The sequence below is a fragment of the Muntiacus reevesi genome, chromosome 20 (assembly GCF_963930625.1).
Source record: "Muntiacus reevesi chromosome 20, mMunRee1.1, whole genome shotgun sequence".
Lineage (NCBI taxonomy): Eukaryota > Metazoa > Chordata > Mammalia > Artiodactyla > Cervidae > Muntiacus > Muntiacus reevesi.
This window is the reverse complement of record NC_089268.1, coordinates 20,854,966-20,867,578: the sequence shown is the minus strand read 5'-3', so window position 1 is coordinate 20,867,578 and position 12,613 is coordinate 20,854,966. Positions and strand designations below refer to the sequence as shown.

General features: G+C 48.3%; 1 protein-coding gene across 2 annotated transcripts in view; it reads left to right on the top strand.

The window, feature by feature from the left end:
* Window positions 1-12,613, top strand: part of CLIC5 (chloride intracellular channel 5) — a 167,344-nt gene that overhangs the window by 128,597 nt on the left and 26,134 nt on the right. The window lies entirely within an intron of this gene.

The following is a 12,613-nucleotide window of genomic DNA, read 5'->3' as shown; positions in this document are numbered from 1 at the left end:
GCTCTTTGTGACCCTATGGACTGTAGCCCGCCAGGCTGCTCTGTCCATGAGATTTCCCAGGCAAGAATACTGGAGTGGGTTGCCATTTCCTCCTCCGAGATATCTTCCTGACCCAGGGATCAAACTAGCATCTCTTGCATCTTCTGCATTGGTAGGCGGATTCTTTACTTCGGCACTACCTAGGAGTCCTACTGTCCGTTTATCCGCAGTTCACAACCCTGCTCTGTTCACAGAAGTCCTAATTAGAACAGCACATTGCAGCTGCTGCCTGGTCCCTGAAAGACTTCTCAGGGGGTTGACCAGAGGCCATGGTGGGACAGAGCTGTCACCACTATGGTGACCGCTCAAGGCAGAGCCTGACCCTCTGCACGCCCCACCCGCCTCCGCCACCACCACGGCCAGTGCAGAGAATGCTGGGAACCTCTTCTCAAAGCCTGGCTCATTTTCCTGCTGCTTCGTCGCTGCGATCCCATGGACTGTAACCCATCAGGCACCTCTGTCCATGGGGATTCTCCAGGCAAGAACACTGGAGTGGGTTACCATTCCCTTCTCCAGAGGATCTTCCCAACCCAGGGATTGAACCCAGGTCTCCCACATTGCAGGCCGATTGTGTACCGTCCGGGCCGCCATCCACCAGGGAAGGGCTCCTCCTCCACTCGTCCCTTAACTTCGGGCCTTGGCCACAGAGCTCAGGCTTGGTGGCCTCTGCTGCCTTCTCAGAGGGGTTTGAGCCCCTCGTTTAAGTTGACAGGATTTACTTATTTATTTTTGGCTGCACTGACTCTTCGTGGCTTTTCAAGGGCTTTCTCTACTTGTGACCAGCAGGGGATGCTCTTTGTTGCAGCTCTCAGGCTTCTCAGGGTGCTGGTTTCTCTTGTTGAGGAGCACAGGCTCTAGGCACACAGATTCAGCGGTATGGCCCCTGGGTTTAGTTGCCCTGCAGCATGTGGGATCTTCCCCGATCAGGGATCGAACCCATGTCCTCTGCACTGGCAGGCAGATTCTTATCTACTGTGCTGCCAGGGAAGTCCTAAGTTGGAAGTGTTTATATATAGATAGATAGATAGATAGATAGATAGATAGATAGATAGTTAGATTTATTTATTTATGGTTGCATCAGGCCTTAGCTGTGACATGTGAGATATTCATTGCAGTGCACAGGCTTCTCTCTAGTTGTGGCGTGTGGCTTCAGTAGTTGCAACTGTCCGGCTTAGTTGCCCTGAGGCACGTGGGATCTTAGTTCCCCGACCAGGCATTGAACCCTCGTCTGCTGCGTTGGAAGGCACACTCTTAACCACTGAACTGCCAGGGAAGTCGCCTAAGTTGATAGCATTTTTAGTCCCTCATTTGACCTGGTCCTTTAGCTTGAGTTAAAGTGATTTGAATAGCACTGTCCCATTGAGAATGTGTGACCCCTGAAGAACTGTGTTAGTCCCTGGGAGGAGAAGGAAGAAGGATGAGGAAGGTTGCTGGTCCCCTGAATAGGAAGATGGAGCTTAGCCCTGAGCCAGGCAGAGCAAGGGTGTCACGAAAACTTTGTGAATGAATGAGTAAATGAATAGTGATTGGTTGAACAGCACTTCTGGCATCTTTAAGAATGAGTGAGAAATTGAATATACAACAGGTGATCATACAATGGATCCTGAAACCAGGTGGCCCATTGGCTTGGATCACCTTGGAGCTAACTGCTCCACGAGCCCGGAGGAGAAAGGCACCTCTTTGGACCAAGGTGACCAGGAAAGACAGCCACGCGTGAGATGAGAGAGAACTTTTGGCAGGAACTGTTGGCGCAGTGGGAAAGTAAAGGGTTCAGTGACAGCTCCTGCATACCTGGGGGTGCCACGTACAAAACTAGATTCTAGAAAAAGACACCAACCCAGTCTTTGAGGCCTGACTCGTGCAGAAGAAAAGGCTTACGTTTGCAACGATAACAGGACAAGAGGTGGGTGATGACTTCATCAAAGGGAGTCTGAAGGACTGATTAGTTGGCCCATGAGCAGAGAAAAGAGTTATCTCCCAAGGGGTTCAGAGCAGCAAGGATTTACCTCTGGGTCATTTGAGAAAGCTTCCTAAGGGATTTCAACTGGGTTGTAAAGATTCAGGGGGGTCATTTGACCAGGAGCACAGGGTGGAGGATGTGGGGAGGGTGAGAAGACTCCAGGGACAGAGACCAGGAGAAGCATCTGGAGTTGGCAGTGGCAGCGGGGTGGGGAGGGGAGGTGGGGAGGACCCTGGATTTTACCCTGTGGGCAAGGTAGTCATTAGAGGTACATGAAGAGGTACCATAGGGAGGGTGGCCTTTTAGGCACAAGAAAAAGGATAAACACGTGGGAAATAGTTTAAATATGCTCAGTGCTCTTGCTTTGTGGCTGTTTGGAGTCTGTAATATGTTGAGTGTTGTCCCCACAATCCATGTCCACCCGGGACCTCAGAGAGTGACCTTATTTGGAAATAGAGTCTTTGCAGATGTAATTAGTTAAGGGTCTCAAGGTGATTAGTTAAGGTCTCACACTACTGATTTAGTGTGACCCCTAAATCCAATGACGGGGTCCTGGCATGAAGAAAAGAGGACACACAGAGATTGGCGGGCGTGGGGAAGGAGCGGGGAAAGTGTGAAGACAGAACAGGGAGTGCAGAGCCTGTTTCTGCATCTGTTAAAATATACTCAGTGATGCTGTCAATTTCATCATCTGCCAAACGGGGCCATGAAGAGCATATCCGAGGTTTGTCATGCAGAGTCATGCTATTCATAACTAGATGCTTATGAATCCTTTAGCACACTGCCTGACACATTGTAAATGCTCTTTAAATGTTCACTTTGATTATTCCTAGAGCAAAAATGAGATAAACACGAAAACTGGCATCAGAAACTACTGCTTCAGCTCTTGCTTCGTGAGCCCTAACGAGCATTCCAAACCTCTCAACCATTTAGTCTTTTTTTGACTTGTTTAATTCTGTTTCCCATTTCCTAGATGCATTTTCTTCCTCTCCAAGGTAGGCAGTTTCTCTCTTGGTCCACGGATGTTGGAACCTGCAGATGTGAAGGGACTTGAGTGTCTGTGGATTTCTGGTCCCTGAGGGAGTCCATGAGTGAGGAGAGGAGAGCTCTAGGGCCAGCAGGATCACCAGTAGGATCACCCACATAAGTGTGATCAGAGGGACCGGAGGAAGAATGAGCTGGGGAGGATGATTAAGAAGGACTAGCAAGTGAGGAAGGGGGCCCGGCAGTGGGGAGATCATGAAGATGAGGAAGAAAAGCGTTACGACAAAGTTTGATCTGTGATATAAATCACCGCAGAACTCCTGGGAGACTTTGCTTCTTGTGTTCAGTTTTCTGGACGCGTCCTCAGCACCCTTCTCTGACTGTCTCTCTCATCTGCATCAGCCCGTTCTTCAGACCCTACTCAACAGACTGGCCAGGCTGACCAGGAGACGGGCCCTTCTCCCTTGGAAAGTGGAGGTGCAGCAGGAGCGGAGAGCCCACGTGGCCCAGGGAAGGGCGTCTTTGAGACGGGAGGGAGTGGCCCTGCATTTAGATTTGGCCGCGTGAGTCCCTGCTCTGGGCCCCACACATCTGTCTTCCAACCTTGCAGGGAAAACTTATGTGATTTGTTCAGCCTTGAAAGTTTATGGAGTTCTGAAGCAGGAGGATGATGGGGAAGGGCAGGGAAGGCATGAGCTTCATCCGTCTCACCTTTGGCATGCCTAGTAACAAGCCTGGCGTTCTCTGCACTTAGCTGCATCCTCACCCTGCATCCTGCCTCTGCCCGGCAGAGGCCACTTGCATCCACACTGCTAGATCTGTGCCTCATTGCCTTCCCTCTCTGCGAGTCCCCCTCCTGGAACTTCTCGCTCACCTTCTTCATAGACACAGCCATGGCATGCAGACCTCTGAGACTGGATGGCAGCCCTCAGCCGCAGCAGCTGCAAGTCCCCTCTCCCCCGGCCCCCGCACTGGCTCAGCGTTCTGCCCACTGCAATGTCAGTGTGGCTTCTGGGGTGTATCCCTTCCCTCGAGGGGTTTCTTTGACACCTTGCTTTACCTGTTCACCCCCACTCTTCTCGGTTATCTCCTAAGAGGACCTGGGCTTCTCTCTTTGAATATCCATCTTGCATTTTGCATTTCTTACCTTCAAACTGCTGTTTGAACATACTCTGCCGAACCCCTTGGCTATCAAAGAACTCATTTTAGCTATTTACTGTAATCCAGGCATAAATACTATATTTTACTTTCTTTTCCCCCCAACTTCTCTTTTTCTTTCTGCTTTCATCCTATCCACCTACTGGTTTATTTCACTTTTTGTACATACTGCAGGTTCCAGACAATCAACAGAGGGACCTCATATGTGTTTTGCGTTCTTTATTCTTACTCACTCTTTTTAAAGTCCTTTGTTAATTCCTCCAGCCCTATCATGTGTCCCTAGATATATTAATATCCCTGCCCCATGACTGTCTCATTTTGGCTTGTGGCACATCCTCACACATCCTACTTTTCTCCATTTCCTTCTTGGTTGGAGAGTGAGTGGACATGTACGTACCTGTGGACTAAGGATACAAATCCATCCGTCGTTTCTCCTGGTCTGTACATGTTTGCACATTCCTTCCTTTATCCGTCCACATCCACGGGGCTCTCTTCCTCTCCTAAGAGGTCTAAGAGTCCCAAACCCACCTGTTTGTGTCTAATCCAAACAGATCCTATGCAGCCTACCCGCTTTTCCTTCCCACCTTTCCATATTCCTTTCTCACGTATCTGCGGATATGTGAGGCTGCGGATCCCGCCTCTTTCTCTGCTAAGTGCTCTTTTTCCAACTTAGATGATTTTGGTCTTTCAAGACTCGCTTGGAATTCCCTCACCTCCTGCCGCCTCAAGTCTGGCTTTCTCTTTTATTTCCGTCTCTGTTTCCGTCTATCCTGGGGGCTTTCTTTCTATTTTAAAATGTATACTTCACTAGAACCAGAAAGGCTTTATAGCCACTCACAGGGGCAACATATTCTAGAAGGAGGTGAGAAAGAAAAACAAGGTGTGTGTGTGTGTGGAGGGGTGGGGGTGGGGTGTCATAAAACAAGCTCAGGGCTAGAGAGACAGCAAAGTCAACCCCAGAGCCCTGTGCTGGAGGCGGATGTTGGACCACAGCCTTTGGGCCAGATGAAGGCAGACGGGGCCCGCAGGAGAGCGACAAGTGTCCCTGACGTGGGGCTGGAGCTGCAGTCGCAGCAAAGCTGTTCTTGTCCTTCTCTTTGTCCATCCGGCTGTGCTCCCCTTCACGTTCTCTGGAGTCCGGGCCGGCGACTCCGTGGTAGCGTGACTCCTGTCTTCTCCCTCCCTCTGGCTGCACCGCACCCACAGTCCCCGCTTCACCCGCCCTTGCTACACCTGATGTCCATCTTCTTCTTCTTCGTCATCTTCTCTAGAAGACCCGGGAGAGCTCCCTGCAGCCTCTGGCCTGCGCCCCCAGCTTTCCTGCTTCTCTCCATTGCTTCCGAGACTCGGAGTGGCCTGTGGATGCCTGTCTCTCTCTCTCTCTTTAATCTCCTTCCCAGACGGATTCCCTGTTTCTCCCTTGGCCACACTGTGGGGTGCGTGAGATTTTAGTGCCTCAACCAGGTATTGAACCTCTGCATTGGAGGGGCAGAGTCTTAACCCCTGGACCACCAAGGAAGCCCCGTAGACAGGTTTTTAAATCACTCTGTCTCCATTTGTGCAGTTTCCATGCACAGATCCAGCATGGCCTAGACCAGCCTTCATAAATGTCATCAGTGGTGAACATGGGGCTAAATGAAATGGGCATTTAATTAATTACTAATTGAATGATTTATTGTTTAGTATAGTTGATTTACAGTGTTGTGTTAGTTTCCGGTATAGAGCAAAGTGATTCGGACATAGATATAGGTATATACATATAATATATATCATAAAGAATATATGTATAGTTTCTTTTTCAGATCCTTTTTCATTATAGGTTATTCTTTTTCATATTCTTTTCCATCATAAGGTTATTACCAAGATACTGAATATAGTTGCCTGTGCTATACAGTAGGTCTTGCTGTTTTATCTATTTTATATATAGTAGTATGTATCTGTTAATCCTGAACTTCCAGTTTATCCCTCCCACCTCCTTTTAAAATTGAGGTGTAATTGAGGTTTCCCTGAAGGCCCAAACAGTAAAGAATGTGCGTGCAATACAGAAGATCCAGGTTTGATCTCTGGGTCTGGAAGATCCCCTGGAGGAGGGCATGGCAACCCACTCCAGTATTCTTGCCTGGAGAATTCCATGGACAGAGGAGCCTAGTAAGCTACAGTCCATGGGGTCACAAGGAGACAGACACGTCTGAGTGACTAACACTTTCTTTGACACATTAAACTTACATTAGTTTCAGGTGGACAACATAGTTTTGTGGAACACAATACTTGTATTCCTTGCAAAATGATCATCACAATAAGCCTAGTTAACATCCACCATTATACATTACCAACCAAATTTTTTTCTTGTGATGAGAACTTTTAAGATTTGCTCTGTTAGCAACTTTCAAATATGCAGTAGAGCATTATTAAGTACAGTCGCCATGCTGTCTGACTCTTTGCGACCCCATGGAATGTCCATGGAATTCTCCAGGCCAGAATACTGGGTAGCCTTTCCTTTCTCCAGGGGATCTTCCCAACCCAGGGATTGAACCCAGGTCTCCTGCATTGCAGGCAGATTCTTTACTAACTGAGCTACAGGGAAGCCCAGATTGTGTCCATTATGTGTGACTATTGTAGATCATGCTGCAATATATAGGAGGATGAAGATATCTTTTTGAGTTAGTATTTTTGTTTTCTTTGGATAGATACTCAGGAGTGGAATTGCTGGATCATGCTTTTCCCTTTTTTATGAAGACTGATGGGCCTCTCTACTGAGTTTGCAAAGATGTACTCCTTCCTGACTATGGAAGACAGTGGGATAGCCTAACATACTCCTGCTAAAATAGTTGCCCTGATAAGATAATTCTAACTTCCTAAGTAAAGTCCTAAGATCCCTCCCTTGGGTACCTATGATGTGCTGGACTCAGGGCTGTGTGCTTAGAGTCCCACACTTGGATTGAGTCATCTCTCTAGCTTTTGCCCTTCATTAGTTATAAGTATAGTAGCTGTATTTTCCAATAAGAAACAAACAAGTAACCAAAATACGCTTTCACTTAAATTTTTGTTAGGATTTTGATGGTAAGACACAGTCTGATTTCAAAGATGTCAAGTGTGAAAAAAGTGTATGTCTTAGTCTTGATGAAATATGGAAGGTGGTTCCCATAGTTCTTTTATTTATTTATTTATTAAAAAAATTAAAAAAAATTTTTTTTCCATTTATTTTTATTAGTTGGAGGCTAATTACTTTACAATATTGTAGTGGTTTTGTCATACATTGACATGAATCAGTCATGGATTTACATGTATTCCCCATCCCGATCCCCCCTCCCGCCTCCCTCTCCACCCCATCCCTCTGGGTCTTCCCAGTGCACCAGGCCCAAGCACTTGTCTCATGCATCCAGCCTGGGCTGGTGATCTGTTTCACCCTAGATAATATACATGTTTCGACGCTGTTCTCTCGAAACATCCCACCCTAACCTTTTCCCACAGAGTCCAAAATTCTGTTCTGTGCATCTGTGTCTCTTTTTCTGTTTTGCATATAGGATTATCATTACCATCTTTCTAAATTCCATATATATGCGTTAGTATACTGTAATGGTTTTTATCTTTCTGGCTTACTTCACTCTGTATAATGGGCTCCAGTTTCATCCATCTCATTAGAACTGATTCAAATGAACTCTTTTTAATGGCTGAGTAATATTCCATTGTGTATATGTACCACAGCTTTTTTATCCATTCGTCTGCTGATGGACATCTAGGTTGCTTCCCTGTCCTGGCTATTATAAACAGTGCTGCGATGAACATTGGGGTGCATGTGTCTCTTTCAGATCTGGTTTCCTCGGTGTGTATGCCCAGAAGTAGGATTGTGAGAACAGTGTGGAGATTTCCCATAGTTCCTTTAAAATCTAACATTCTATTACTTCCTAGAGGCTGTGCGTGAGAAATGTCAAACTCTCCTTTCTGCTTGACCTTGGGCTACCCTATTGGAAAGAAAGTGAATTGAGGTCAAAATTGCTTCCAGATCCCTCTGGGATGTCTGTCCTAACCCCATATCCAATGAAGTGTCAGTTCTGCCGTCAATCTTTCCTGCCTGGAAACAGGTAGTGCTTATCTTTTAGTTTGAGGGCTTCCCTGGTGGCTCAGACGTTAGAGAATCTACTTGCAGTGCAGGAGACCTGGGTTCAATCCCTGGGTCGGGAAGATCCTCTGGAGAAGGAAATGGCAACCCACTCCATTATTCTTTCCTGAAGAATCCCATGGACAGAGGAGTCTGGTGGGCTACAGACCGTGGGGTCTGCAAAGAGTCAGACATGACTGAGCAACTAACACTCTCTTTCTTAGCTCCAGAGGTCGGCAAACTTTTAGACCTTTTGGGCTATCTAGGATGTCACTACTGCTCAGCTCCCCTGCTGGAACACTATAGCAGACACAGACAATATGGAAACACATAGGCATGGCTGTGTTCCAATGCACTTCATTTATGGACACTGAAGTTTGAATTTCATATTATTTTCAGGGTCACAAAGTATTATTCTCTTTTTTGACTTTTGACTTTTTTTCCCCAGTCATCCAAAAATGCAAAAATCATTCCTAGTTTGAGGGCAGTGCAGAAATAGGCAGTGGGCTGAATCTCGATTTGGTCCTTGGACTATAATTTTTTAGTCCAAAAAGTTTGGGCTAAAATTATAATTATAACTTTATAACAGTCCAAGGTCTGTTTTAGGTAGTCTCAGGCTACAGTAGCAAGTTCCCTTAATTTCTATACCTCTCAGCTGCCTTGTCTCTAATATGGAGATTATAATAGTGTCTTATCTTGCCCTGTCTTATTGATTAAATGAATAAATGCACTGAAGCACTTCAGACAATACTGCTAAGTCGCTTCAGTTGTGTCTGACTCTTTGTGACCCTATGGGCCATAGCCCACCTGACTCTTCTGTCCATCAGCTCCTTTGTCCACTGGAGTGGGTCATCATGCCCTCCTCCAAGAGATCTTCCCTACCCAGGGATCAAACTCTCATTTGTTAGGTCTCCTGCATTGGCAGGTGGGTTCTTTGCTACTAGTGCCCCCTAGGAAGCCCCTTCAGACAGTAGGCACCAATATGCTATGGTTGTTACTGCTTCTGCTACTCATTTCAGGCATTCTCCCCAGATTCGGGGGTACCCTCCCTCTGGCCTGGGCAGCGCAGCTTTCTGGGTAATGCAGAAGTCTGAGCTGCCCTCTTCTGGCAGATGGAGGAATCCGCCCTTAGAGACAGATAATCTTGCTTCAATATAGGGAGACTGGTGGACTTTCAAGCATCTTCTCTGTGTTCCGGGACTCGGTTAAGCCTCAGCTTTAGCTGAGGGTTCCAGAAGAGCCTCGGTCTCCTTCGGGGGCTCAAAGCCACCTTGCTTTATCTGTGCCCGGCACCCAGAGCTGGGCAAGTGCCCCAGACCCCACGGATCCTCCAGAGGTCGCTGGCTGCCTGCTGATAAGCTCTTCGCCATCCACTGCTTCTTTCTCCCTTGCCTTCTCCCCCTCCCATCACCTCTGGTCTTTGCTTTTATGAACTTCCTTGACCTAAAATAGGAAAGTGTTTGCAAGGAGTCGGAGCGGCCTGGGAGGGCTGTTAGCCCAGAACTAACAAGCCCGTTACTATCAAAGCCCCCGTGCTGTCTCCCGCAGCCTCCTGAAAGCCAACTTCTGTCGGGGGTGGGGGTGGAGGGGGGTGCAGGAGGCGGGGTGGAGCGTTTTTCCAGATTCCCCAGGATGTGGTGAGCCGCGTTCAGAAGCCAGTGTGTGCATTTATTATTCCCAGCCAGCCATTTCCAGCGCCGGTCCTTCCTTCCTGCACCTCTTCCTCCCTCCCGCACTCGGCCCCAGGTCAGAGCGGGCCCAGGCTGGAGGCCAGGCCTTCCCGAGGGGATGGGCACGACCTCCCGCATTCAGCCTCCTGCTCAGAGGTGAAAGCGAAAGCAGTATGTCAGCAGTATTGGGAGTAGGAAAGTGCGTGGTAGTCAGCCTGCTGCAAGACAGAGGTCTTGAGGTGGCCGCGGGCTCCCAGATCTATTCTACAGGGGGACCCCGAGCTGTTCTTTTGGAGGAAGATAGCTGGTGGTCCAATTCAGGACAGGCAGTCACTGGGAAGAAGGCCTGAGCCCAGGCTGTTATCACAGGGCAGCTCCAGGGGTGGTCCCTGGACCACCGCAGGGCTGAGGATAACGAAGGGACTGTCTCCCCACTTCCTCACAAAGCAGTCACTGCTGTCTCATTTCAAAATGTGCCTCTGGTCATAAAGGAGCCCTTCAGGCTGCCTTCCCTGGCCACCCTTGAATGCACAGGGCCAACTAGGGGTCTTTTGTTTATTTGTTTGTTGGGTTAACGTTTTGCTTTGATTAACATTCTTACAAGGAAAAACAACCTAGGCTCTGTGGGACCCACCTCCGAGGTGTGGAGTGCTCTGCAGAGGTACTCAGCTGTCTTCTTATCCATGGGGGGTGGGGGGGGGTCCTAGAAGCCAAGAGCTGGAGGGCAGGGAGAGGGTGAGGAGCTCCTGCAGACCCTTGCCCAGAGCATCCCATCCAGAAAGGGTCTCGGACTTGGCTCATGATCGAGGCTGATGTGGCCCCGTCTAATTTCACAGATGCTGTGCCCCCGAACAAATCCTTGGGCAGTCATCAGGAAGGCGGTTGGGGCGTCGGGCTGTTGAAGCGGGCAGGCCCGGGGAGGGAGGAGGGGGGAGCGGGGCGGGAGGGGAGGGTCCTGCCTGGGTGGGCGCATTCATTAGTGGAGGGAGCAGCGTTAGCTGTGTGGGCTCCCGGCAGCAGAGCTGAGACCACCAACACCATTCCATGTGCTGGAATTTCCCGCCGTCTGACCAGAATGAGCTCGCCTGGCCTGGCCTGGCCTCGGATCAAGGCCTGGGGAATAAAGGAACATTAAATGGCTAATTCGAAGATGAGGTCAGGGCTCTTTCACCTCTGGCTACCGCTCCTCCATCCTGTGCACTGGATCCCTCTTGTGCAGCCTGCACGTGGGAACTCAAGCTGTCCCTCTGTCTCTCCCCCTCCATGTACACACACACATGCTCACACACACACAGCTTGTGTGTGTTCTCATATTTCTATGCACCAGTAGGAGCCATTACAGGAAGTCCCCTACACACGAAACTTCAGCTTAACAAACTTTCAAAGATGTGAACCTGTGTTTGCATGTCCAGTCACGTAAATTCGTTCACGTGTTGGGTGTACGTGGTCATGTGCTTGCATCCTCTGCAGTGGTTGTGCTTCTGGGTACTTCGCTGTACAGTACTATATAGACTGCAGTATCTTTATTTCAAGCCCAGGATGTCAGGAAGCAAGCATAAAAGCAGCGGCAGACAGCCAGTTGTGTTAGTTGAGTACCTAGGCAAGTCGGACTTATGAAGCACTCTCCGAAGAGATGGGAATACCAGACCAGCTTACTTGCCTCCTGAGAAATCTGTATGCAGGTCAAGAAGCAACAGTTAGAACCAGACATGGAACAATGGACTGGTTCCAAATTGGGAAAGGAGTATGTCAAGGCTGTATATTGTCACCCTGTTTATGTAATTTATATGCAAAGTACATCATGTGAAATGCCGGGCTAGATGAAGCACAAGCTGGAGTCAAGATTGCCGGGAGAAATATCAATAACCTCAGATATGCAGATGACACTACCCTTATGCCAGAAATCAAAGAGGAACTGAAGAGCCTCTTGATGAAAGTGAAAGAAGAGAGTGGAGTGAAAAAGCTGGCTTAAAACTCAACGCTCAAAAAACTAAGATCATGGCATCCAGTTCCGTCACTTCATGGCAAATAGATGGGGAAACGATGGAAATAGTGAGAGACTTTATTTTCTTGGCCTCCAAAATTGCTGCAGATGGTGACTGCAGCCATGAAATTAAAAGATGTTTGCTCCTTGGAAGAAAAGCTATGACCAATCTAGACAGCATATTATAAAGCAGAGACATTACTTTGCTGACAAAGGTCCATCTAGTCAAAGCTGTGGTTTTCCCAGTAGTCATGTATGGATGTGAGTGTTGGAACATAAAGAAAGCTGAGCGCTGAAGAATTGGTGCTTTTGAGCTGTGGTGTTGGAGAAGAGTCTTGAGAGTCCCCTTGGACTGCAAGGAGATCCAACCAGTCCATCCTAAAGGAAACCAGCTCTGAATATTCATTGGAAGGACTGACGCTGAAGCTGAAGCTCCAATACTTTGGCCACCTGATGTGAAGAACCACCTCGTTGGAAACGACCCTGATGCTGGGAAAGACTGAAGACAGGAGGAAAAGGGGACGACAGAGGATGAGATGGTTGGATGGCATCACTGACTTGATGGACGTGAGTTGGAGCAAGCTCCGGGGGTTGGACATGAACAGGGAAGCCTGGTTTGCTGCAGTCCATGGGGTCATAAAGAGTCAGACATGACTGAGTGACTGAACTGACTGGCTGACTCCGAATGGAACTCTTCTGTATGTAGGGGACTTACTGTA